General features: G+C 39.4%; 2 long non-coding RNA genes across 2 annotated transcripts in view; one reads left to right on the plus strand and one right to left on the minus strand.

The window, feature by feature from the left end:
* Window positions 1-27,763, plus strand: part of LOC132210621 (uncharacterized) — a 61,762-nt gene that overhangs the window by 21,544 nt on the left and 12,455 nt on the right. The window lies entirely within an intron of this gene.
* The window catches only part of LOC125459993 (uncharacterized), a 31,470-nt gene continuing 22,195 nt past the window's right edge, over window positions 18,489-27,763 (minus strand). The window contains exons 3-5 of the long non-coding RNA XR_007249148.1: window positions 23,283-23,439; window positions 19,346-19,435; window positions 18,489-18,850 (exon numbers count right to left, since the gene is read on the minus strand). This is a non-coding gene — a long non-coding RNA (uncharacterized LOC125459993). The remainder of the gene's footprint in view (window positions 18,851-19,345; window positions 19,436-23,282; window positions 23,440-27,763) is intronic.

Below are 27,763 nucleotides of genomic sequence, written 5' to 3' on the forward strand. Positions count from 1 at the left end.
CACTTGCAGGCAATTCTCCACTCACAAGATTCATATATGCTTTGCAAGTAAGAAAATCTTTTCACCCAGAGTCATGGACATGTTAGGAAATTGTTGAAATTAGCACACTGTGTTTTGTGTTATTTTATATTAATGCACACCCCCTCTTACCCCGCTTCCTGCTCCATCACACCACAAATAACAGATATGTTTAGACAAGGAAGAGGTTGAAGTGGTAAAAATCAGAATTGTGACCCCAACATGCCTCTAACCTGCCCACATTTGTCCAATCAATGGGAATCAGGGATTAAAAATCTGCTGTAATAAAATGTGAGGCTGGATGAACACAGCAGGCCAAGCAGCATCTCAGGAGCTCCTGAGATGCTGCTTGGCCTGCTGTGTTCATCCAGCCTCACATTTTATTATCTTGGAATCTCCAGCATCTGCAGTTCCCATTATCTCTGATACCATTAAAAATCTGCTACCTGGAATCATACCTGGTGCAAAGGAAGATAGTTGATCGTGTTTGGAGGTCAGTTATTTCAACTTTAGAACAGCTCTGCAGGAATTCCTGTGGGTAATGTCCGAGGACCACCCATCTTCAGCTGCTTCATCAATGACTTGCCACCTGACTCCTCAGATACTGTGTGCCCATCTTGCCTAAGTTCTGTGATTAGGCGTCTTTCTGACTCCATTGATTTAAACTCTGTCTTTCTCCCCATCAAGGCCTCCAATTCAGAAACTTTACTCAGCCTTTGATTCCTGATCTTCAACTCTCCCTTTCCCTCCTGTCATCCCGCTCTGGGTTTGGCCCTTTCTGATCCCATGGCATCTTCTCCAAACTGCCCATCTTCTGGAAAGTTATGCCTGTCAATCAAGCTGATGTCAGAGTGGGGAACCTGACAGTGACATCACACACTGTAGAATCTAATATCACACTTTAAGATTTCCAGTACACTGCCCAGTACTAGACATATGAACATCAGTCACCAACTCCCTAGCTGTTAATCAATATAAACAATTGCAGCGGTAGTATGTGAAAATACTTCAGTGATTTGAACACATTATTCATGCATTTGAAACACTGAATAATTTAACAATTGGTGAGCTCTGCATCAAGAATTTAGCTTAATGTCAATCTAAATTAGGCTCTAATCTCTGTGTAGACATTTTTCTTTTATTGAAATAAAGAGGTGAAATAACTCCACAAAGGCCGGTATCCTATCGACAAGTCAGTCTTTATTTATATGGTACCGACCCAGCTAATACAGAGCCAGCTCCTAAAGTGAAGAGAACCTCTGACGCTCCTGTTCTGTCAGTCAACCAGGGCTCCCTGAGTGCTCCTGATTAACAGCCCCAAATTGGAAGACATTTCAGCTTTAGAGATAATGGGAACTGCAGATGCTGGAGAATCCAAGATAACAACGTGTGAAGCTGGATGAACACAGCAGGCCAAGCAGCATCTCAGGAGCACAAACACTGATGTTTCAGGCCTAGACCCTTCATCAGAGAGGGGGATGGGTAGAGGGTTCTGAAATAAATAGGGAGAGAGGGTGAGGCGCACCAAAGATGGATAGGAGAAGATAGGTGGAGAGGAGAGTATAGGTGGAGAGGTGGGGAGGGGATAGGTCAGTCCGGGGAGGACTGATAGGTCAAGGAGGCGGGATGAGGTTAGTAGGTGAGAAATGGAGGTGCACTTTGAGGTAGGAGGAAGGGATAGGTGAGAGGAAGAACAGGTTAGGGAGGCGGGGACGAGCTGGGCTGGTTTTGGGATGCAGTGGGGGAAGGGAAGATTTTGAAGTTTGTGAAGTCCACATTGATACCATTGGGCTGCAGGGTTCCCAAGCGGAATATGAGTTGCTGTTCCTGCAACCTTCGGGTGGCATCATCGTGGCACTGCAGGAGGCCCATGATGGACATTTCATGTAAGGAATGGGAGGTGGGAGTTAAAATGGTTCGCGACTGGGAGATGTAGTTGTTTATAGCTGTGGGAGTCGGTGAGCTTGAAATGGGCATCAGTTACAAGCTGGTTGCCTGAGATGGAGACTGAGAGGTCCAGGAAGGTGAGGGATGTGTTGGAGATGGCCCAGGTGAACTTCAGTTTGAAGTGGAAAGTGTTGGTGAAGTGGATGAACTGTTCGAGCTCCTCTTGGGAGCAAGAGGCGGCGCCGATACAGTCACCAATGTAACGGAGGAAGAGGTGGGGTTTGGGGCCAGTGTAGGTGTGGAAGAGGGATTGTTCCACGTAACCTACAAAGAGGCAGACCTTCCACCCCGCCTCCTAACCTGTTCTTCCTCTCACCTATCCCCTCCTCCCACCTCAAGCCGCACCTCCATTTTCCACCTACTAACCTCATCCCGCCTCCTTGACCTGTCTGTCCTGCCCGGACTGACCTATCCCCTCCCCACCTCCCCACCTCTACTCTCCTCTCCACCTTTGCAGAAGGACAATTCCTGGAACGGCGGGACTATCATATGTTGAAAGATTGGAGCGACTGGGCTTGTATACTCTTGAGTTTAGAAGGATGAGAGGGGATCTGATTGAGACATATAAGATTATTAAGCGATTGGACATTCTGGAGGCAGGAAGCATTTTTCTGCTGATGGGTGAGTCCAGAACCAGAGGACACAGTTTAAAAATAAGGGGTAGGCTATTTAGAACAGAGTTGAGGAAAAACTTCTTCACCCAGAGAGTGGTGGATATATGGAATGCTCTGCCCCAGAAGGCAGTGGAGACTGACTCTCTGGATACTTTCAAGAAAGAGATGGATAGAGCTCTTAAAGATAGTGGAACAGGATACTGATTGTGGATGATCAGCCATGATCATAATGAATGGTGGTGCTTGCTCAAAGGGCTGAATGGCCTGCTCCTGCACCTATTGTCTATTGTCTCTCCACCTATCTTCTCCTCTATCCATCTTCAATCCGCCTCCCCCTCTCTCCCTATTTATTTCAGAACCCTCTCTCCATCCCCTCTCTGATGAAGGGTCTTGGCCCAAAACAACAGCTTTTGTGCTCCTGGGATGCTGCTTGTCCTGCTGTGTTCGTCCAGCTTCACACTTTGTTAACATTTCAGTTTGCTTGTTTGTTTACAGAACTGCGTGGAAATAGAGCATATAGACAGCTCATCACCAGTAATTTCTGATATTAACCTTTTGCACTCAGGATCTTTATATTTAACCCATGTCACCTCCTAGTCTTCAAAGCTGTATCTGATGGATGCTCAATCTTTTGCTACTGACAACCTCTCCATCTCATCTTCTTGCCCTTTCCATGTGAAATGTGTGCCAGTGGTATAGAATCATGGAATAGTTGCAAAACAGAGGGAGACCATTCAGCCTGTCATGCCTGTGCTAGGTTCTCTGCAAGAGGAATTCACCTTGTAGTACTCCTCTGCCTCCTCATTGTCGCTCTGCATATTCTTTTGCTTCAGATGCAGATCAGTGTTCCTCTTGAATGTTTTGATTGAACCTGCCTCCACCAAGCTCTCAGTCAGCAGATTCCAGATCCCAACCACTTACTGTATGAAGATCCTTTTCCTCATGGTGCATTTGCTTCTTCTGCTGATTACCTTAAATTTGAGCCCTCTGACTATCGATCCTTGTGCTAATGGGTTTAATCATATCTATGTTATCCACACTGCTCAAATCTCCCCTCAACCTTCTCAAATTAAAGCAAAACAGTCTGAACTGCTCCATTATATTCATATAAATTGAGTTTCTTTACCTGAGGAGCAATTCTCGTGCACATTCTCTGCACCCTTTCTAACACCTTGGCATACTCCTACTTAAATAAGACTCAGTTGAAATTGACATGGCATCCTGATGCTTCTGTCAATTGGAAAATTGTCGCAGCAATTTTGCAGCAGAAACCCATTCAGTTAAAATTCAATTCCCTATATTCTGACTTCAATTTGTTACAGAGCAATACATTTACAAATAATTAAATTTTGCTCAATTACATAAGTAAATAGAAATGTTAACTAAATTGATTCTGAGTGAAATGAGCAAAATCGTACAAAGATCAACAAGAAACAAAAGCAGGAATTGTTAAAAATGTTACCTTGGTACAAGTGTGTGATGTGTTCTGCCAATTTATCTTTACTGTTCTAATTTTGCTTTGCACTGGCAAAGGCAAAAATTGTGAAGAAACATCAATTTTGCAGCTCACTTTCGGAACCTCACAGCTGTGCTTTAGCCTGAGAAGAGGACCTCAGACAAGATCTATGCCTTGACCTAGCAATGATCTCATGCACTAACAATTTGGAGACAAAGTACCACAGTACAAGGTGGTCAAGCTGACTTAAAACTGGAGTGAACACCTTGAAAGGGTAGCCGAGTGTTGAACCAAATGAAAATCTTCACATTGCAGGCATCTAGCCTTGAGGGTTTGCTGTCCCAAACGACTGAAACAAATCTGCCATCACTACCCTGTTCATATTTTTTTGGTCTAATATCATAAATCCAACTCACAAAAGATCAAAAAATGCAAAGACTGGAGTTCTCTTAAAAAAAGTGATCTTCTCATCACTGGTTCAAAAATCGTTGTTACTGTCAAAGTGGGGTTGTGACAATATCAGAAACATTAAATCTGATTAAATAGAAGGGGAAAATGCTTCTGCAAAATAGTATTTTGCCAGTAAAGCAGGATTTGTTAACATTGAGAGTCAGTTGTCTTCTAAAGGCCTCACAAATACTGAGAGGAAGCCCAAGTGAAAGAAAATCCTTTATACACCCTCTGTTCAAAAGGTTGTCTAAATATTTGTCTATGGTTTGGCGCCATATTATTATCTGTTCATCGTGACATTTGATACTTTTTAGTTACAGTGTATCATGCAAGAATTACTATTAATCCTAAAAGCTATTGTTTTAAGTCCTACAACAATGCAAACTAAAATAGGAAGGTCAGGGAATGTTTGAACTTGCGATTGTTTATGAGTGACTCAAGCAGGAGAAACCTCTTGGGTAGTAAACGTTACATGCGAGCACAGAAGGAAAAATTACAGATTCAAAAGGAGTCTACCTAACATCCAAATCAAATGTTTCATGTGTTATTTATATGTGGTTCAGGATCACTCACTTAAAAACATATAAATAAATATACAAAGGAGGAATACTTCACACTATCTAAAGTTTCAAATATTGCTCTGTGAAGAGCTAGCTCCTGTTGAAAATCCTTTTCAAGAGTACAGACTTTACATTTTGTAATAGAGTCCATGTTGCTGTTAGTCCATTATAACAGTTGTTTTCTATAGCCCACAGCCTACACTATTTCAAGACAATTTGTAATTAATAATATAGTACATTATGATACTCACCCCAGCACAAATTAATAGATCATTTTTTTTGTCAGCAGGTCCCTTACATCAGTTTGAATAAGCTGTAGTGTGCCTGTAATTATGGGCACTCTAAAGAATAGTGTGGTAAAAAATACTGTTGAATTGCTAAAACTGCGAGTGTTATATATTTCAACATGATTACTCAGCTTTTGACTTTTTTTAGACACATTTTTTGTCCAGATCAGTCTTTAGGATAGTTATATCACTATATTTGGGATATAGACAAATGGCAATTTATCATGACCATTCTGGAGCCAATTACTAGGACTTCACCAACAATAGCTTGGAACAATATGCAAATGTGAGTGGGTGTTGAGAGTCAGTTGAGTGATTGTGGTAGGTTACCGAGTAGGTGGGGGTTAGGGTGCCAGGTGGGTGAGGAGCTTGGAGTTGAGCCAGGAGGGGATAGCATAGAGGGATTGTGGTATCAGGTCCAGCAGTGTCAAGTCATTGGGATGATATCGGATTGGGTAAGTATGGGGGTCAGAATCAGCAGTGACAAGTCAGGTGGTGGGGGGATGTGTTGGTGGTAAGTGGGGGGTAGAAGGGTGCAGTGGGATGTTGGGATGGGGAATGTGGATCTGGAATGGTCAGGGGAGGTAGATTCAGATAGAGGGGGTTATTAGGTTATTATGCCAAGAAGTGTCAGAGGCCAGGGTGGGTGTAGTCACAAAGATGAGTTAGGTCTTCAATTTAACTTTTACCGGGCTAGAGCAGATTTTCCTCCAAATTTTCCTGGTAAACTATTAAGCTTAAGTGACTGAGAGCCATCTAAAATTCTCAATCTGAACTTAAGATTTTGGCTTTTTTCAGAAAGTTCCAAGCACAAGATCATTGCCCCAAGCAAATTTCAGTTTCTTGGCAATTCCTACAGAGTCAGTTGCGTCAGAATTTTCACATAGTCCCAATGCACAATTAGAACAAGAATTAGCTTTGTTATTACATGCACTCTAATCAGTGTCATGAAATGTTTGCAATGTTGCCGTTATGACGCCGTCTTAGGTACAAGACACCTGAGTACACATACTTAAGTATTTGATACAAAATTGAAAGAATAATAAAAGTCCACCATAAGAATAAAAGGAAAAAATTGTACTTGGTTTACAGTCCTACCACCCCAGTTTGTGCCAGCACCAAGTATCAAGACTTTAATGACAAGTCTCCCAACTACACCAGGCTTCAAAAGTCAAGGCCTCACCTCCCCATGGAGCCTCCTGACTGGGACTCACCTTCCCCATGCTGACCTCCGGTCTGGATCTCATCTCCGGGACCCATCTCCCAGCACGGGACTCACCTCCGCAGCCCTGGCCTCCGGCACGGGACTCACCTCCCCAGCACTGACCTCCGGTAGAGGACTCACCTCCCCCGCATTGGCCTCCGATCAGGGCCTCCCCCCCCAAGCCTCCAACTCTGGCCTCCAGTCCGGACTCATCTCTGGGACACACCTCCCTCATGCTGGTATCTAGTCAGGGTCTCACTTCCGCCATGCTGGCCTCTAGCCCAGGACTCATCGCTGGGACACACCTCCTCAGCAGTGCCCCCCGGTTGGGGACTCACCTCCTCCAAGCTGGCCTCCGGTCCAGGACTCTTCTCTGGGACTCTTCTCCTCCACACTGACCTCCAGTCCGGCACTGATCACCAGGACTCACTTCACCTGTTTTATATTTGCTACAACAAACAATCTCCGACATCAGAATTCCTGAGCCAATGTGTAAGTTAAATGCAATGATATGTAAGAATTAACATACATTATCTTTACAAGAATTATGTGAGAGTAAAAACTATAATATATAGGCTGTTATATGTTGTTCTTGTGACAGCTGACGAAAAACTATGGTGCATAATGTGGTACCAAGCCACAAAAATAAATGCATCTACCAATCACAAATAAAAAATAACGTTACAAAAGAGAAACAGAAACCACTAGAAAACATCAGCAGTCCTGGTAGCAGCTATGTAAAGAAAAATTAAACCAACATTTGGGTTTGTGACCTTTCATCAGTTGATCACTTGAGATAGTGTATCATGATGTGAGACATTAGCTTTGTTTTTCTCTACAGATGCTGCCAGACAAATGGAATATTTGTGCCATTTTCAACTTTTATTTCAGGTTTCAAGCATCCCCAGTATCTTCCTTTTGTAATAACTTGAAAGCATTATTTATTTCCAGAGAACTACTAATTCCCAACTCTGTCAACACATAAAATGTTAGTGCAGCAATACACCCTTTCCTGTGACTTGTTCCTCTGTTTCATATTTGTTTCACAACTTCTAAAATCAACTCAAATTGTTCAGATCTTTTGATTTCAGCCAGGTTAAGATCTGTGCACAGCAAAAATTGTTCCCTAATGTGACACACTAAGGATTTTCCACAATATTGCAAACAAAATAATTTACTGTACAGCAAGGAAATAATAGGGGAATATGGCACCAGACAAAGGAGGGACACAGTTTGATCTTTATCATGCAGGGAGTTGGTGTTGGAAGTGAGAGGAAAGCTTTCTGCCGTGAATGTAGCCATGCCAAATAAAAAGAGAAGAGGAGACAAAGCAACAAAGAGACTTCGGGGAAAAACGTCTCCTAAATCCTGGGGAAACTAATCTTATGGAAATATGATCCTCATTAAAATCAGAATCTCAATTTTAGATAAAATATCATTTGACAGGAATATCAAGAATTTCCTAGGCAAACTATAGCTTATTTTTCATCTCCAAAGGATGCATAAAAAGGATAACATGACTTTAAATAGTAAGGATGATTCACAGCTATGTATAACATTTCACATTAAAATAAATAGCATTTAATGCCACTTATGTATTGCATTTCAATGTAATTCCATCTTAGGTTTAATTTTGTTTTAAATCAAACTGTAGAACGATGCTCTTGTTGACAAATGTTATGCACCGTCACCCCTTGTACTAGTAACAAAAGATAAAAAAAATTTCCTATTAATAATTTTCTGAACACCCATGAAAACTAGAATCTTGCAGTATTATGGCTTTTAAAACATTTGTCAAAAATTACACGTAAAAACGCATGTTGTACGTGGCATATGTTTCACATTGAATTCAAAGGGAGCCTGTTGTGATGGTAACAATTACTTTGTGAGGCGGCAGAAAGTAAGTTAAAAGACCATCTTCACCATCATGAATTAAGTTCAGGGGAAAAAAATGATATTTATAAAGCCAAGCTGTTTGTACTTCAAAAAGGAAGTGGTACTGCCTCTAGAGCATAGTGCTTCTGGACCTTCCTGGTTTTAAGTAGGCAAGGTCATGTCAGTTACAACCTTAAGGTCACCGCAGTAAACAACAGCCCATCAAGATAAGAGTAGATCAGCAGACGATATTAATTACCTGCTCTTTCAAGTCATCTCTACTTCACATCTGGTTTTCTCCCTGTAATGTTCAGTCGAGCCAATAAAGGCAGATAGAGACAGTGCTCCACTAACCTGAGACAGAACAAGTTTTTTTTCGTCACAGAAGACTGATTTTCAGAACTCTTCCTCAAGTTTTGACTTTGATATTCTATTTTACCCTAAACATTTTTTTTCTTTGGAAAAGTTCCTCAAAAAGATTACACAAAAACATGTAATTAAAAATCCCAGCATGGTCCTGATACAGAGAATTATGCCAGAATGTATAATCTGCAGGCAACTTTATTTCACTCTTAACATTTTGCATTTTCTTACTTGTTATTGTAGATTTTCAATTAAAATGTCAAACCATATTGACCCTCTAAAACTTTAGTTCATGTTCCAATGCGTAAGTTAAATTTGTGCACTTTCAACACATTTACTCTGTATCTAACTATGACATATACAGATATATTATTTGCATTCATAGAATCTCTTCAATGTGGAAACAGGCTCTTTGGCCCACCACCCCCTGGAAGAGCTTCCCATCCAGGCCCACCCCCCTATAGCCTACCTAATCTACACATCTCTGATGCTACGGGCAATTTAGTAAGCCAATCCACCTACCTTGCACTTCTTTGGACTGTGGGAGGCAAACTGAGCACCCTGAGGAAACCCATGCAGAATATGCAAACTCCACACAGACAGTTGCCCAAGGAATTGAACCCAGATCCCTGGCACTATGAGGCATCAGTGCTAACCACTGAGCCACCATGCTGCCCCATCCTTGTTCTTTTCAATGAATTTCATAAACAAAGGTACTAGACCACAGCTAGCACTAAACAAACGACACCTTACATACTGCTGAGAAACTGGACACAACCGTACTTGTTGATCAAATTCCTACTTCCACTAAAAATGTCCTTGAGTTGTCCTTTCTATCAAGTGCTACTTACCTTTGAAACACGCTGCCTGCAGATTTGACAAAAAAAATCATATCAAAACATTTGATAGCCTGATCTGAATACTGTGGGTGCCAACAAGTTAATACTTTTTTTAAATCCACAGATAGGTGAAGGGTCTAGGCCCGAAACGTCAGCTTTTGTGCTCCTGAGATACTGATTGGCCTGCTGTGTTCATCCAGCCTCACATTTTATTATATTGCTCAATCCTAATTGCCCAGACAGCGGTTAAGTGTCGACCACATTGCGGTGGGTCTGGAGTCACGTGTAATGCAGACCAGGTGAAAGCAACCGTTTCCTTCTATAAAGGACATTAGTGAAATATAGGAGTTTATAATGCAATAGCATCATAGCCATCATTAGACTCTTAAGTCTAATTAATTCAAAAATGTTAATTCAAATGGGATTTGAACCTAGTCCTCAGAACACTATCTGGGTTTCTGGATTGATAGTTTAATGGTAATACCAAAGACCATTTACTCTCCGGTATATCCAAATTATAGGCTGAATTTTGACACAAACTTAGAAATTTCAAAGCCAACGTAAGTTTCACAAAAACTGAAAATCATTCAAGTTTCACATTCTCTGTTAACTCCTTATGGGTGAAATTATTCAATTGCTATCATACTATTTGCATTTAACATTATAATGCAATTAATCCCATTCTTGATCCATAAATACAAACATTCTTCTCAGTGGGCATATTTTGTAAATAAACTCAATCCTTGCACAATTGCCTTAAACATGCATTTTCTGTGCTTACTTTAGCAGGATCCCAATGTATTGCTGTATAATGACCAAAAAACTAATTATTATGGAACAAATCCAATAAAATGAGCCAAAAACTGTTTTGCAGTTTGTTTGATATTTTCTGGTGGAAAAATCAATTAAACCAATCTGTGATTCTGATCCACATTTAAAGTTTACCTCAGAACCAGCCTCCTAGACATTAGGCAATCAGAAACATCACAGCTTTCTGAGAGACCTTCACTTTACAGCTTGAGGTCACAGAAAACATCCAAGAACCAACACCTGCCCTGAGGTTTAATGGAATTTACAACTCAGAGACTGAGATATTAGTATTTTGCAAAAGAGCATTATCCTTGTAACTTTGAGCTGGTATGCAAGTGAGAAAGTGAGAAGATGAAATTCTGTTCATCTTTTGCACATAAAGAATATTTGAAGGTACAATACTTGCATTTAATTAAGGAAATGCCTTGTCACAAGCCTAGTACACATCTTTCATTACATGACTGTCATCAATTAGGATTATTTACCATTCACTACAACAAAGTCAAGGAGGAATTTAGTAATTGTAATGAACCTGGCATAAACTGCATAACATCAAATGGAAATATCATCCTGTTTCACATGGAGCTCCCACTTTTATACACTAGCATAAATACAGCCATTGAAATTCTAGTTGCCAGCCATTTTAATGGACCTTACTGCAAATTAACTAGGATTTCCATTGTACTCTGAATTTTTAATGGATAAAGGTCTTGCACTCCTTTTATGGCTTAGGCCCCACACGTGAGAGGCTGGTGCTGATAGTTTTATGGTTAATGTCAACATGGACAGAAGTGTTCCCTTACTATCCATGACCAGCATATTTGGTGTGGAAACAGGTGTCTCCATCCATATCTCTTTGAGTTGCCCAATTAAATAATTTAGCAGCAAAGTTTTTAGTGAGTTTACATAAAAAAGTTACTTATTCTCCCACACATACACTGAATTTAAATGCGACTTCCTACATATTCATTCTCACTTGGATACTCACTCAAATTTAAGATACAAAATGCAACGATGTCAGTTTCTGAGGTAAAATTTCCCATGTCTTACAGGAAGGCTTTGGTTGTTAGATTTTTTTTCTGTGACTTTAAGCTGAAGTGAGGATTTTGTAAAGTGAGGGATTCTCAGGAAGCTGTGAGATTCTGATTGCCTCATATCTAGGAGGTTGGATCTGAGGTAAACTTTAAATGTGAGTCTGGATCACAGATTAGTTTAACTGACATTTCCACCAGAAAATAGCAAACAAACTGCAAATCAGCTTTCAGCTCATTTTTAAAAACAAAATGTGGCTCCCGCATCATGTGACTTTCTATAACTTCAAGTCCTCTTTGATACATGGGCCAGAATTCGTGTTAACTCCAGCACTTGTGTTGTGGTTTTACACCTTTGAGATTCATTTAGTTTAGTTTGAGCCATCTATGAAAATTTGGGACAGGGATGTGGAAAAGCATCAGGATACAGCATCTATTATAAGTGATAAGTGACTATTCACTTCTGTTTGCCACAATTTGAGTTTCATCCTTTCCTTTTATCCAGCATGAAGAAGAGAGATAGATACCCTGGATAATCAATGGGTAGCATCTTGCAAAGCCCTAAACACTGTGGTCAATAGCAAGAAAGTTGAATGAGACCTATCTAAGCATCAGGAAATCTAATTGCATTTTCCAACAGAGTTCCAAACATCAAGATGGGATTCTTGCTAGGGAGTGGTGCGAGGTCTTTTAATGCAGATAACTGTAAATCTTACCTCATTAATATGCAACTTCGTCTCAAACCACAAGATAGATTGAAACTAGCTACTAAGAATTTCCAACAGGAATGTCAGAACAGGCACCTGGTGACTAGGATCAGTGTTTCAGGGCACCAGATAAACACACCCCACATGTGAGGACAATGGCATCCGTCAGCTGCTAACCTCTCTGTGCTACCATAGCCCATTTCCAAGCAACTTTCACCGTGCCTCTGCGATTCAATGCTACACTCTGGAGCACACTGGCAACTATAATTAGTTGCTTCTACTAGGACACTTTACAGACTGGGCCACCACTACATCTCAGGGCTGCTTAATCTCCTAGCACTCACTGATTTTGTGCCTACCTAGATGCCCACAGCACCCCTGCCTCGCAAGGCCTTTTTGCATTTTGTCCCCTCAGCCACAGTTTAAATGCTCTTGGTATTGTTGCCCTGGCTTGTTGTTCAGTCCAGAAAAAAAGCCAGGCAATTTTAGCCAAGAGGATGAACACATTGCAGTATAGCCATAGTTGCCTCAATCTCACACAGGCAACGTGTGCCAACAGCTTATGTGGCAAACACACCACATGTGCTGCAAGCAAATGATTATGTTAACATCCAACAGAAATGTTCTGAAGTAAAATCCAGGGAGATACTCGACAGTCAGGGTGTGCTTGCACACAAAGCCTCTGATATCAGTCCATCAGATTAGACAGGGTCAAGTGATGCTCCAGGCAGACAGAATCAACATCCCACCAGCTTTCTTGTCTCTTTCCACCCCAATATGGGTTGCTTTGACCTGGAAAGTGTGCAATGTTTTGAGATTCAAGGGAGAGAAACAGCTGACAGTTGACAGATTTGCAGCGGCTATTTTAATAGCTTACTTATGTCTAGTTTATAAAACAATTTACTATAAGTTCAAAATATGATGCGTCAGTTCTCACCATGACAAAATTTAAGCCCTATCCAAGTGGTCATCAGTGTGACAGTTGTACTAAACTTGGATGCAACTGGCTCCTTCCAAGGAACGACTGGGAAGTATGAGATTTCTGAATCCTCAAATGTATCCACAAATGTGTCAATGCCAATTCTGAGTTGATTTGTGCAGGTCACACTGTTTCTTTCTCCATGACAAAATCAGTGCTGTTCCCCAGCCAGTAGATCAGGAGTAAATTGTGTAAACATTGAGCATGGTATAAGGAACTGTCTGGAGAGGTTAGTTAGCTAGCTCAGGACAAAGTAGTCTGATCAACTACTCAGAAACTGGTTGGAGAGAACTGATCACTCTCTCCATTTCATGTCTCAGACAAGCTCAGGCAAACTTGCACACATGAACACAGGTATATAAGCCTTATTAAGCACAAGTTTCTTTCTGAGAGTTGAATTAAGAATAATTTAGGAGTCTCAAATTGTTAATACCCAAAGTGAACCATCAGTTACTCACATACAAATGCATCATTTGAGCAGGTTATGCACATAGTTCTATCTTGCGCTGCAAGAGCCCCTTGACTCTATCATCCAAATTGCTGGATTTGAGTTACCCATATTGAACTGCCTGACCCAAAATTCAGAAAGATCCAACATCTGGCATGGTCCCAGTCCCAAGGATGCCAGATTTGAGATGTTGTACTGGTGTATTCAAGTGGGCTATTAAATATATCATTAGGCTTCCTGCCACCAACAAGCCACCACTGATTTCATTGCTTACAAATTTCCCATTGCCAGGAGTCTTACATCTGGCCTCCCATGTAATTTTCCTTGCCCACCTATAATCTTACCTGCTCCAGTAAAGTTGGTAAAATCCTACCCAATAAGACAAAAATCCAAAGAGTACCATAAGGGGCAGGCAATCTGTTGTCCCATACTGCTCCCCAGGTAATGGGCATGAAAATTATAGTTAGACAACTTTTAAGTTTAAGGCACCCATTATTCAGGGAGTCCAGGTCAATAAGGTCAGCAATGATGAGCAACATGAATTAGTTTGAGGTGGAATTCATACCATCATGTTTTCAACAAGAAATACTCTTTTGATATATATCTGATTTATAAATATATATTTACGGTAAAGATTAAGATATACTATAATCAGACAATCATAGATATCCTGCACAATAGAACAAAATTAGGCTCTCTGAATGTTAGTTTCCCTTAGATTCCTTTTCAGTGATACTAACAAAGATAGAAATTTGTTTGAAATATATGCATGAATGCCACTATTACAATACCAAGAAAAGAACTTAAGTGTAACTGCATTGTATGCATATTGCAGAGGTTCAAAGCACTGCATTCCAAAGCATGTATTTTCATAAAATTATCCACAGCTTAAATTATGGGTTAGTGAATTAAAGAATAACATTGCCCTTGTTCTTGTTTTGGGAAATCCTGGAGCAACAAGCAAAATTTAATCCTAAAGGGTAGACATCAATGCAGGCACCTGAAGTTATAATCGGGGAGAGGAAGAGAGTTGATACTTTTACTTTATCATTCTCCATTAAAAGCTGGAAAAAAAACTAACAGAGTGCCAATTCTCTGAGAAAATTGGAAAATCCCATCCTTAAGTTAATCGAGCAGTGATTTTGCAGTAAAAAGAATCCAGAGTTGTGTGAATTAAATATACATAAAATTGCATGACTACTCAGGAGTCACAGTTTCCTCTTAGGATCACCAACTCTTCACTCAACTGGAGACCACCTTCAAATATATGCTGCTTTTATTACATGAGTTTGTATGGAAGATAACTTTTCTTCTGGCTCAAATTGACAAAGATGTCTTTTCTAATGGAAGAGAATAAACGGTAAAATGCACAATTCAGCAGAAAGAAAAGTAGAAATTGCTGGAAAAACTCAGCAGATCTGGCAGAATCTGTGGAGAGAAAGCAGAGTTACCACTTTGGCTCCAGTGACCCCTTTTCAGAACTGTTTGCAATGTGGGGGCTACATCATAAAAAGGACAATTGATGGTTACAGTTTTCAGATTCCTATGATTGTGACAGGAAAATTAAAGAGAAGTAACAGAAAGAGATGGTAAACATTTTCAGCTGTTCAAAAAGCACCACAATCTTTCAGCAGCCAAAATTCTCCCCACAGCCTTATGGAGCACCATTATTACCCCACTAACCATCAATGAGATTTTGAGAGTTGGGGTATTCTATCAATGTAGACTCATTCCCGCTCATTGGCTTTTCTTGTGCTTTTAACTATCACTAGTTCTGCCTTGATAAAGCCTACCAACAATTAACTTGTTCAATTGCTAAGCTACTTCTTTGCAAGCAATTTTGTAGTGCAATGTGTTTATTTGGACTGCTACCTTGGCATAGCTGCTGCTATTTTTGTGATGTCAACTTATAGGTCTCCTGGTCAACTATGTTAAACAGGTGTTAGATTTCTGAACTCTATTATTGAAAGGATTAGTTCCACCATGGCTCCTGAGTGGTGTAGGCTATGAGTCTGCTCTGCCCAGTTTTTTTGGTCAAAGTTAGGTCTAATCATTTTAAAGAGATCAGCTGATATTGCCACTGAAAATGAACAGCAATTTTAAATTACATTTAATGCGAGATGAAAGAACAAACTGCTCCTTCCAGTTATAAAACACTCACATAGACTATTTGTCTCTCACAGTCTCCTATTCTCCTCCATCACAGGACATCTTTGTTGGTCCCTGCAGTTGAGGCAGACTGCTGAAAAATACTTCCATCAAATCTGCCTCTGGAAACCCACTTGACATCAGTGAGAATATGCTGATAAGGCCCAAATTCATGTCAGCCTTCATTCCTAGCTTCTAGCACTTGTAAGAATGTACTTACTTCAGATCCTATAGGCCTAACTGAATTTTAACCCATCAACTGCATACACATGTTGCTCAGCGCCCACCTGTGGTTCTTCAACATAGTTAGTTTCACTCATGCTAAGTTATTGGCTGTAATATCAGATAGAGAAAAGAAAAGTGAAATGCATTTTTCCTAGAGTACTGTGTTTGTTTCTGATGCAGCAATGCTTATGTTATTCCTCATATCATAAGAACTGGACATGGGTATTGTGATATTGAAGAATTCAACAGGACATTTTTTACGTCATATTGTTAATAACAAACAAAAAAGATGTGGAGGCATTTTGAGAAAATCGCTACGCAAAAGAATTGGGTAAAGGGGGACTGGACATTAGTTATGCAGAGTAAGTTGACAGGTAAGCACAGAGAATATATGCCACACTGTCAGACGAAGTTTCTCGGGATTACAATGCAGTGAAGAAAACTAGGTTGGCTGCAAATGAGGTCATACCTGAGGTACATTAAGATTTTGTGTCAAACATATAAGCCAAAGATTTTGAGATTTAAGGAATCAGCGTGGTCAAACATAAAGTGAATCTGAAGAAGTTCTGAGGAAAGGTCACCAGACCTGAAATGTTAACTCTGATATTCTCTTCACAGAAGTTGCCAGACCTGCTGAGCTTTTCCAGCTACTTCTGTTATTGTTCCTTATTTACAGCATTCACAGTTCTTTCCATTTTTATTCTTGTATAATTAATCTGCGATGGTTGCAGAACACAATTTTGACAGGTGGATAGGGGCATTAGAATGTAAAACCATGCAGGAAGCTTTCAGAGACATTTACTTACTGAGAAGAATTTAAAAGCTCACTACCGCCTGTAATAAGAACAAATGCTGAGAACCAAAAAGTTGAAACTCCTAGCCAGGCAGCAATAATAAATGATGATTATGAGCTACCATAAAACCATACCTTTCTTACATCATCCCCATTTATTTAAAAGGAATAAAAAGTAGGAAAGTGAAAGGAGGACAAATAGCCAAGGTGCGAATGGGTAACTGTGAGAGTCCTGAGGTCTCTGCTCCAGCTAAGAGAGGACAGTACTGAGGCTGAAGGTGATAATCATAAGCCTAAATGTTTCCACTGTAAAAAGGTGAGACACATTCATTCAAAATGCTGAAAGGTGAAACAAAAATTCATGGAAATTATTGGAGTTCATAAGAATGCCTAAAAACAACATCAGAAGGTAAAGGCCAACAATTGTAGCTTAACTACAAATAAGATATTCAAGATAGACATGGTAAATATGGTAGATGTAAGATGGAGTCGTAGAGTTATATTTACAGCACAGAAACAGATCCTTCAGTCCAACTCATCCATGCTGACAGGATACCTTAAATTAATCTAGTCCCGTTTGCCAGAATTTGGCTCATATCCCTCTAAAACCTTCCAATTCATGTATCCATCCAGATGCTTTTTAAATGTTATAATTGTACCAGCCTCCACCACTTCCTCTGGGATCTCATTCTATTAAGAGTTTACTCTGAAAGAAAGTTAACCCCTTTTTCTTCAAAGGAAGCCTCCAAACCCATAACTATTCAAAGTGATACAGGAGCTACTCAAACTCTCTTGCAGGAGAAGAATTTAGTTTTCCCTCCAGAATGTTCAGTGAAAGCCAAAGGATAGATGGAGAGTATATCCCAGTTCCAGTGCACAATTCCCATTGGACTATAATTTATTGCCTGGACTAGCAATTGTATGGATTGTTTCAAAATTACCTGTGGATGCAGTTGATTTACTAATGGGGACTTATTCTGCAGGAGTGAAAGTCATAGCTTTGACTATAATCATGAAAAGTCCAATTGAAGCTAAAGAGACAGAATAGTTTCAGGATGCGGGTTCTGGGTGTTTTTCTATCAGGTGTACCAGAAGAATGATGAAACAATATCTATAATCAGAACTCACAGTACATTCCACAGGCAGATGTTAGGGTGGCTGAAACTCTACTTAAGAAAAAAGGACAGTTCAAAAGAGATTTCTGGCATTCTTTTGTTAATTGGGGCTCAAGAAACAGATCCAGTATAAATTTAGTATAGACAGCTGACACTGAAACTGAGGCCGAAGGAGTTCCAGAGTGTATTGTATTAGAAACAGAGCTTTGATGAGGAAGTAGAGATATCCTCACAGACCTGCAGGTGAAGAATGGATAGTTGATCATCAAATAGTGATGCCGGTCAGATATCGTAAGGAGATATCACAAGTGGATGCAGTTCTTATGGAAGAGCCCATGAGAATTTGGAAAATGCAGGCAACAATAAGCAGGCATTTTACATGGTCAGGATTTCATAAAGCCATCGTGCAATTTGTAAAACATGTCAAACATGTTAGGTAGGAAGAAAACTTCAACATGCAACCAGACCATCACTTTTGATACCTATACCAGATCATTTATTCAAGTGTCCATTGATTATGTAGCTTTATTACCAAAAATCAAAAGAAAGACATCCTTACAGTTATGGATATGACAACGTGATTCTCAGAGGCTATACCTTTAAGAATAGTTACAGCTAGGTTAGTGGTGGAAAACTTAACACAGATTTGTCAAAGAGACTACCAATTAAGGAATGGTCTGATCACAGTTCTAACTTTATGTCTAAAGTTTTCCAGAAAATCATTAGTAGTTTGGGAATACAACAATTAAAGTCAACTGTGTATCGCCTGCAAATACAGGGAGATTTGTAGAGGTACCATCAGACTCTCTAAACCATGATCCAGGTATACTGGATTATAAATGTCCACAGGAATGGGATAAAGGATTCAATTTCTTGTTATTTTCTCCCAGAGATTCTCCAAATGATTCTGCTGGCTGATGTCCATTTGAATTGGTGTATGGTTGTGAGATTAGAGGTCCATTAAAACTGAGGGAGAAGCTCCTGAAAGAGAAAGACAAGTTGTCAGTGTTGGATTACGTGTCCCTGTTTCTGGAAAGACTCACTGCACCATATAGGGTAGCACAGAAACATTTTAAAACTTCCTCAGGTAAAAATAAAAGAATGGGCAAATATACATTCAGCAACTGGGATGTTTCATGTGGGAGATAAAGTATTGATATTATTGCCTCTGCAAGGTGAAGCTTTGAAAGCATAATCCAGTGGCCCAGATATAAAATAGTTACACGGGCTAGTAAAATGGTTCATTTGATACACAGAGAATCTCCCACAATTAGTCTAGCTAACACAGAAATACTGGCAGAGATAGACACCACTAAAATATATTGGGAGGATCTTACAAGACTACTGAGGAAATAGGAGATCATCTGGATAGATAAACCTGGATGTGTTACATTAGCTGGACTTCTTGTAGATGTAGGAGAGTCAGGACCAATAAAACAACAGCCTTATCGGGTAAGCCCAGAAAAATAAGCTCACCTGGGAACAGACGTTCAGTGCGTACTGGAAAACCACTTGATTGAATGTACTCAAAACAGCTGGAGTTCACGAGTGTGTTGGATCCTAAACCTGATGGATCGATTAGAGTTTGTACAGATTACAGAAAGGTGAATGTTGTCACTAAAACAGAATTATACTCAATTTCGCAGTTGAAAGATTGCGTTAATAGAATTTGAAGTGCATCATTCCTTTCTAAGTTTGATCTATTGAATGGGTACTGGCAAGTGCCATTAATATCAAGGGCTGAAGAAATTTCTATTTTTGTAGTACCAATTAGGTTATACCAATGTTGAGTGATGCTATTCGGGTTAAAGAAAGCACCAGCTACATTCCAAAGGCTGATGAATCAAGAAATAGCTGAGGTTCATCTCTGTGAAGTATATTTGGATGATATTATAATTTATATCAGCACTTGGGAAGAACGTGTAAGACCAGTCTAAGAACTGCGTAAGCAATTACTGTTAACTGGTTTAGTGAAAAATTTAGCCAGAAGTGAATTTACAAAATTTAGACTTATCTGGGACTTACAGCTGAACAAGGACAAGTGTTACTGGGCATAGACCTACCTTTAAATGTAAACATCCTTTTTCTGTTAGGTTCTTGTGAACAGAGTGTTTGTGTCTGAGCCAAGAGACCTCAGTACAAGTCTTAACTGTTCCGTGGGTGTGTCATAACATCTCAGGACAGGTGATTTGCAAAAGGTAGGGCTTTAATAGAATTCCTTGTTCCTAATATTAAATGAGAAATCACAAAGTTTTGGGAAATGTGTGGATTTCATTGTATGTTTGTGCATAATTTCAGCATGATAGCTGTAGCTTTAAAACACTTCTTAAAGAAACAAGTGGAAGTGCTATGGTCAGCTGAATGCCAATCAACTTTTGAGAAGCTGAAGGCAATCTTGATAAATGATCCAGTGTAGCAGCTGATACTAGTGATTTGGCTGTCTTGTTACAGGATGATGAGTCAGGAATAGAGGAGCTAACGGGTTCATCTCCAATATCCTGAACCAGTATCAGGAGTACTGTACTGTGAAAAAGCGACTTTGGGATTATTGCTGGCTTTTCAACACTTTGAAGATACAGAAACACAGAAATGCTAATTTACACTGATCACAATCCACTTTATTTCAATGAATAGTTTAAAAACCAGAATATAAGTCTGTTCAGATAGAGTCTTCTGTTGCAACCATTTGGCTTCTGTCTCTTTGCAATGTTTCGCCATGAGTAGTAATGACCTCTATCTGATCTGGATTGGTTGCATATTCCAGAAACTTCTTTTGGTTCCAAGTACTTGTCTTTGAATTTCTAACTCATACTTTCTGACCATTGCTCAGCTTTGGTAGTTCCCTATCTGCTTACTTGTCATGTACCTTTTTCTTTTTCCTCTGACATTGAAGAACAGTATCCTGTGACTGCAAACGTTTAGAAATTGGAGCTGGACAATATTATTCATGCTTGCGTTCTCAGCATAAGAAGCATTAGCCCCTTCTCCATTGGTGCTGCACAAAAATACGGCAATGCAATGTGAAAATCCAGTTTTGTTGCTCAACACATGGCAGTCATTGATTGGATTACATGTATCATATGTTCTGCCAGACTATTTGAATGTGAATAGGACGATGATGTAATAAAGTGCTACTCCCACTTAGCACACGTTTTTACATTGTTTACCAGTGAATTGCAGTCCATTGCCAGACACTTTCTATTCTGAACAGAAAATAGAACTCATTGTGGCGAGTATAGCTGTATTAGTTCTGCTGTTAATTCAATGAACAATGAGAAACTTGAAGAAATTTGTCAGAAGGATGTTATCTTCCGCAGATGCTGTGAATATGTCTCATGCTGCTTTCATCCAAGGAGTGGATGGAACGTTATTTGGATATATATTCTCCCTCCACTGCTGGGTTTGATCTACTTCATTTACATTCACAAGTAATTAAAGATCCTGATTTTATCCTAGTCACTTCTCCTATCCACATGCTAGTTTTCTTTTGGTCATTTTGTCATACAGTGGGGTGTCGTTCTTGAGAAAATCTCTCACTGGAGATGAGTCTTCTGCAAGGTAGGGATTTTTATTACAAGAGGAATTTGAAAACACAGAGGCATTAATCATAGCTTCACTATACTCTGTAGCGTCAGCAATTGCTTGACAGCCTGCATTTTGCCTGAATCAGGACAGATTCCATGGCTAGGTAAATGGAGCTGAAAAAAATTTATCTGATTAACACTGAAGTTCTACGTTCTGCTGTTAAATATCTGCCCCATGGCATTGCACTGCTGCCATCAGTAGCTAAAGGTTGTTACCATGCTCTGTATTGTCTTACCCATGACTGAGATATTGTCAGCTGCAGAAACAAAACCTGGTACATTTTCAATCATCCTATCTACATCCTGCATGAACAGGTCTTGGCTTGCTGATAGCCTAAGTGATAACCATTGGAAACAATACCATTTAAATAGCATCTTAAATGTTGTGAGAAATTGGGATTCTTACACTAAGTGAACTGACTAGTATCCATGCTTCACATCTAACATTGAAAAGAATATTGCTTGATAAGCTTATGATTTAATTCTTCCAGTATCAGTATTTAATGTGAAGGCCTTTTAAGGAAAAGATTGAGGTGCACTGGAAAAATGGTAACTCTTAGGCACAATCTTTTTTTAAGACACATGATGCATTTGTGTCATGGCCAACATTCCCACTTACAGCACCATGTCGTTCAGTTGTACTCAAAGTTTCTCTTGAATGTGCACACACTGCACTTCTTTGAAGGATCAATAAACGTGGTTACAGCATCTTTAAAATGCAATGCTACATCACCCTAAAATTGTCAAAGGTATTGAATTGGTCTGCTAACAGTGTTTGAGGTTATTGACTTATTCAATTGCACAACACTTGGTCTATTCCACTGCAGTGGGTATAGTTTGAATCTCATAAACTGTGACCACACCAAGGTCTGGGGATACTGGTGGAGCTGACATTGCTGGACTATTGGTATCTACTAGATAGAAGATTTCAGGAAACCACAACGAGCTTGGCAAAGCAGTGTGATTGCAACAATGCACAGAATTGGAGACATGTTACATGCTGTGAGTCAATAAGTTGGAGGCTGCACTGTAGTGCACCATTTTCTGAAGTACACTCTTTCAGAGTGACTAGTAGCAATTGTTTTCACTAGTTCCTGTGTCAGTTTTAGCTTTTAAGATGTGATGATCTGCATTTCCAGGAAAGATGATGTTAAATGTTGGAAAAGTCTCTGATCACCCTATTTTTTCAACTTGGTGTGTGAGGCTGCCATGGAAAGCTTGTTCATTTTCTAAAATTTGCCTTTTGCTTGATTGAATCTGAATGTCATGGATAAATTTGCATTTGTACTCCTTCTTAACACATTCCTTGCTCCAGCATTGTGGTGTCATACCGTCAGTTTGGATTCTAGTGATATATTCTCAAGTCTGACTTAGCCATTGAAATGAGATTCCTGCTCATATGTGTCAGTAAAGTGACATACTGTAGAGACATGAGGAAAAGCTGGACAACTTTTATGTTGGTTTGACAAACCTTATTTGTTACAGATACTGCTGTCTTAATATAATTCACTGACTGCAGCAATGATGTTGACTGCTCCTAAACACATAACTGTTGTTGATCCATCACGGTGACTTCATACTTGTATCCATTCTCAAGTGTTGAGTCAATGTCACAGATGTTCTTCTTGGTGAGAAGATCCTTCCTGAAGATTTTGAGAAGATGTAGAGGTGATTATTGATTCAATGAGTTTCTCTGAGAGTTCATCTTCAGAAAAGGTCCATTCATGTGCTTTGTTGTGACATCTTCAGATTAACTCCTCAAAAGAGTCTCGAGGATGCTCTTCATATGCAATGAGTTGAAGGCTGTTAATCATGAGGTTAACTGTTACCTTGAGCTGGTCTTTGAGAGGTTTCCAGACTTTTTCTGGATGACTGATCATCAATGGAAAGGCCAAACATCTGAATTCCACAAAGCCCCTCCTTGCTAATGGTGGGCAACTTTCAGAAGGTTTTCAAAATTCCACTTGGAACCATCTATCACTTGATCTGTAAAACAGAATCACATGTATTATTCACAAAATTGCAGTTCAGTAAAGGTATCATTGGCTCCCAAGTCTTTAATTAAGTAATCGCCCCCCACTTACCATTGAGAGTATTTGTTACTTTGTTTAGAAGTAGTATGCACTGCTTGTTTTTCCTTTCTATCTTTTAGTTTTGATTTCCCCTTTTCTTTCAATGTTGTTGTTTCTTTCCTGGACTTAGTCCCTTTAAGAATATTGTTTTCAGAGCTTCAGTCTTGCACATTTAAAATTGCAGTTTTGCAGTTGCAATTTTCAGTTTGCTAAATGATATTCATTGCTAAATAAGGAGTGATGACATTGCATCGTCTTTGCTACATTTTACATCAAGTTGAAGAAGGATCGTGACACAAACCACTGACCTTTACAGTAAGGTAGGCCTGCTCAGCATAGGAAACCACTTTTAAGTGTTTCATTTACCCGTACTTTCTTTCAGGACAGCTTAGCAGTTATACTATGCAAAGCATTTTTAATTCAGAATTGCAGGCCCATTGCTTTCTTTTAAACAGAGACAGCATTTATAACTTAAGTTCTATTTTAATCAGAAATAAATTAGCTCTGTCTTCAGGATGCTGAATACCTATCTGCAGATCTGTACTCAGAACAAGTAATGTCCAAATGCCTTGATATTATTTCTGAATCCTCTCCCCATCCCCCTTTTCTGATGAAGGGTCCAGGCCTGAAACGTCAGCTTTTGTGCTCCTGAGATGCTGCTTGGCCTGCTGTGTACATCCAGCTCCACACTTTGTTACTTCGGGGCTGTTGTCTAGTTGACCATCAATTCAGTTTTCAAGAATCTACCATTGTGATTTTGGACTTCTTTTTTCATCGATTCTACTGCTGCTAACCATTGGATTTCAGAAAGATATTTGTACCTAAAGTAGCAGTGCTTAGATTATCTCTTGTAATATAGGAACTAGGCATGGGTAATGTGGTATCAAAAAATCCAATGAATATTTATTGTTGTTGACTGATGTACAAACGTGAGATTAATGGACACATATGTCTCTGAGCTAGTAAAGGTAAATTCACCACAGCATTCATTAGAGAGAAATGCATGGAACAGTTTAACCTGAGGGTCACAATACCTCAGACAAGGCTAAGCGGGTGGGATCTTCATAGTAATTCAGCTAGTACGGGAACCGAGCCTGCACTGTTGGCATCACAAACCAGCGGTCCAACCATCTAAGCTAACCAACTCTTATCTAGGCTACTGTTAAATTATTCAAAGAACAGCGTGTTTCTTCAGTGTATCATGTTACAAATGACACAGGTTAAGATGGAGTTAACACCTCTGGCATGTCTCTTAACGATGTACTAACACATTAACTGTGAACGTAAAACACAATGAGCATTAGTTTCTGCTTAAATCAGTGGGTCACAAGGGAGAAATCATTTAGGATCCATGTGAGAAACCTAATCCATCCTATGTATGACTTTCCATCCTGAGAATTCCTTAGATTGTGAATTAGTCCCTTGTACACAGCAAAATTATGAATTTTCGAATTCAGCATTTTGCCTTATTCAGACAATTAAGTTTTAAATCTTTTTGTACTTCATTGTTATTTCAACCAGAATTTTACAATCATTTTTAAATTTGTGATTTAATTTAGCTACTTTTTGTATCATCCATCCTGTTATTAACTAGTGCAATTACATTTATGCTCAAGCCAAATTCAATTCTAAACAAAATTGCCTAACTAGTACTGTACAAAGGAATTTTTGTACAACCCACATGTTGTGCTCATCACAGAATGTGGAAAATATGAAAATGGCTTTTTTGTTTTGTGAGTTTGACAAGGAGATAACAAATAAAACTCAGAAAGACTAATTAATCACATTAAGATAGAGTTGAAAATCTTTGCAAGATCATTGCAAATTTTCCAGAGAATACTATTCCTAATTTTGAAACTGGTAGCATTGGATGAGGATCTGTTCATGCCAAATAATATGAGCCAATGCTTTGGCATTGGCAAGGATTGCTGTAAATCAAAGCATTTCATGGTAGCTTTTACCTTTGATGTGAATACACCATTTAGATAAGGTGCAAAAGGTTGTTCTACATTGTGAAAAGAAGGATTTGAGACTGAGTCATACTGGAATCTTGCATTATTAATATACAACATATGACAGCTATGTATTTTTCCTTTGACCAAAAGACGCAAAAGATTACTCTCTTGTCCCCTCACTGTTTGTCTTGGCCAAAAGTTTGCTGTTGTGGCAATATAAACTCATTCAGTCATCAAGAGGAAAGGGAAAAGGTCAGTTTGATGTGGGGCTCCAGTCAGTCTCAGAATGTTTTGTTTCATCTTTAGGACTCACCGTCAGCTACACTACATTGCTCAACTTGACTGACGTATGGGAAAATGTTGGTTCTGAGATCAAATCATATGAAGTCCTTATCTCTTTGAACTGCGTTCCAGAATCTTACAGTTCATTACCACAATAAGGACTTGAGAAAGAACTGAACTATCTGAGGATAATAGTTTACTTAGACCCATCATTTACTTTCCAGCTGAATTATTCCTTGCTCATGAAAATCTCAATCTATTGTGATGAGAAGGTTCACTGTTATTATGTGGGAAAGCTGGTGTATTTAAAATGTCTATTACCCAGAGCCTCCAGTTCTTATTTACTATGAAAATATTCCTGGAAGACATCACGGAAGAGATATAAGACTGCACTTTGTATGACTTCTTTGCTAATATTAATATGTCACCAGTTAAGATCATAACAATAAGTTATGGACCTCTATTTGCTGTATCCCAAATCAAGTGGAAAGGCATATGCCAGCAAATTAAGACAACCCCCATTCAATTGAAAAATTAAACACTTTCACTTTAATATGTTAAATAAAATGATGCCTACAACAAGTTTTAAATATCTAAAAAGCACTAAGGCATTTGCTGGAGATATGAGATGAATATTCTCTATAAATCCCATTGGAGTTATTCACTTCAGAATCATTCTTCCTTTGAAAAAAATTTATGCAGAAGTTTTGAAATGGAATGCCCAAGTGCCCAGAAACTGATCTATGTAAAGCAACTGAAAGCAAAATACCAAAAACCATTGTAGTTATTTTTCATGTCATATTTTCATTGTTAATGGAAACATAAAAATAAACATACAGCTCATTAAAGAGGCAATCTCCTATTATTCCGTGTTGAAATAATTCCTCAGCTAGAAAGGAGTACGTGAAATACATTGAAATATTTCTTTCATGAAAATCTGGAGATCCTAAAATATAGGAGCAGGATTTGTCTGCTCTGCCCATCAAACCTCGTCCACTATTCAATAACTCTAATCCTAAACCATTCAGATAATGGCTGGAACTAAAACTGAAGTTGCTGGAAAAGCTCAGCAGGTCCGGCAGCATCTGTGAAGAAAAATCAGAGTTAATGTTTTTGTTCCAGTGACCCTTCCTTGGTTATGAAATGTTAACTCTGATTTTTCTTTACAGACGCTGACAGACCTGCTGAGCTTTTACAGCAACTTCTGTTTTAGTTCCTGATTTACAGCATCCACAGTTCTTTTGGATAATGGCCGATCTGATTGTGACCTTAACCCAACTTTCCTCAATGCCTCCAACTGATCTCTTGGTGGATGAAGATTCAATCTCACTCAGCTTCTAATAGATTCAATAACCCAGCCCCAACTGCTCGCTGAGAAAGAGAATGTCAAAGGTTAAAAATCTAAGGGAAGAAATTTTTCCTCATCTCAGTTTTCAATGGCAGACCTCCTAACTATTAACTGTGCTGCCTTGTTCTAGATTCCCTTACAAAAGGAAACATCTTCTCAGTGCCTAACATATCATGCACCCTCAGAATTGTATATGGTTCACTGTGATCACCTTGCATTCTTCCAAATTCCAGTCAGTATAGGTCCAATCAGCTCAATATTTCCTCAATAGATAAACTCTTCATCTCACAAAATCAGTCTGTTGAATGTTCTCTGAACAGCACCCAATGCAAGCATACCATACTTAAAGGGCTTTGTGTCACATTGCTGGCCTACCAAGTGGCCAGAAGATAATAAAATGTGAGGCTGGATGAACACAGCAGGCCAAGCAGCATCTCAGGAGCACAAAGGCTGACATTTCGGGCCTAGACCCTTCATCAGAGAGGGGGATGGGGAGAGGAAACTGGAATAAATAGGGAGAGAGGGGGAGGTGGACCGAAGATGGAGAGTAAAGAAGATAGGTGGAGAGAGTATAGGTGGGGAGGTAGGGAGGGGATAGGTCAGTCCAGGGAAGACGGACAGGTCAAGGAGGTGGGATGAGGTTAGTAGGTAGA

Source organism: Stegostoma tigrinum, chromosome 16, assembly GCF_030684315.1.
Source record: "Stegostoma tigrinum isolate sSteTig4 chromosome 16, sSteTig4.hap1, whole genome shotgun sequence".
NCBI lineage: Eukaryota > Metazoa > Chordata > Chondrichthyes > Orectolobiformes > Stegostomatidae > Stegostoma > Stegostoma tigrinum.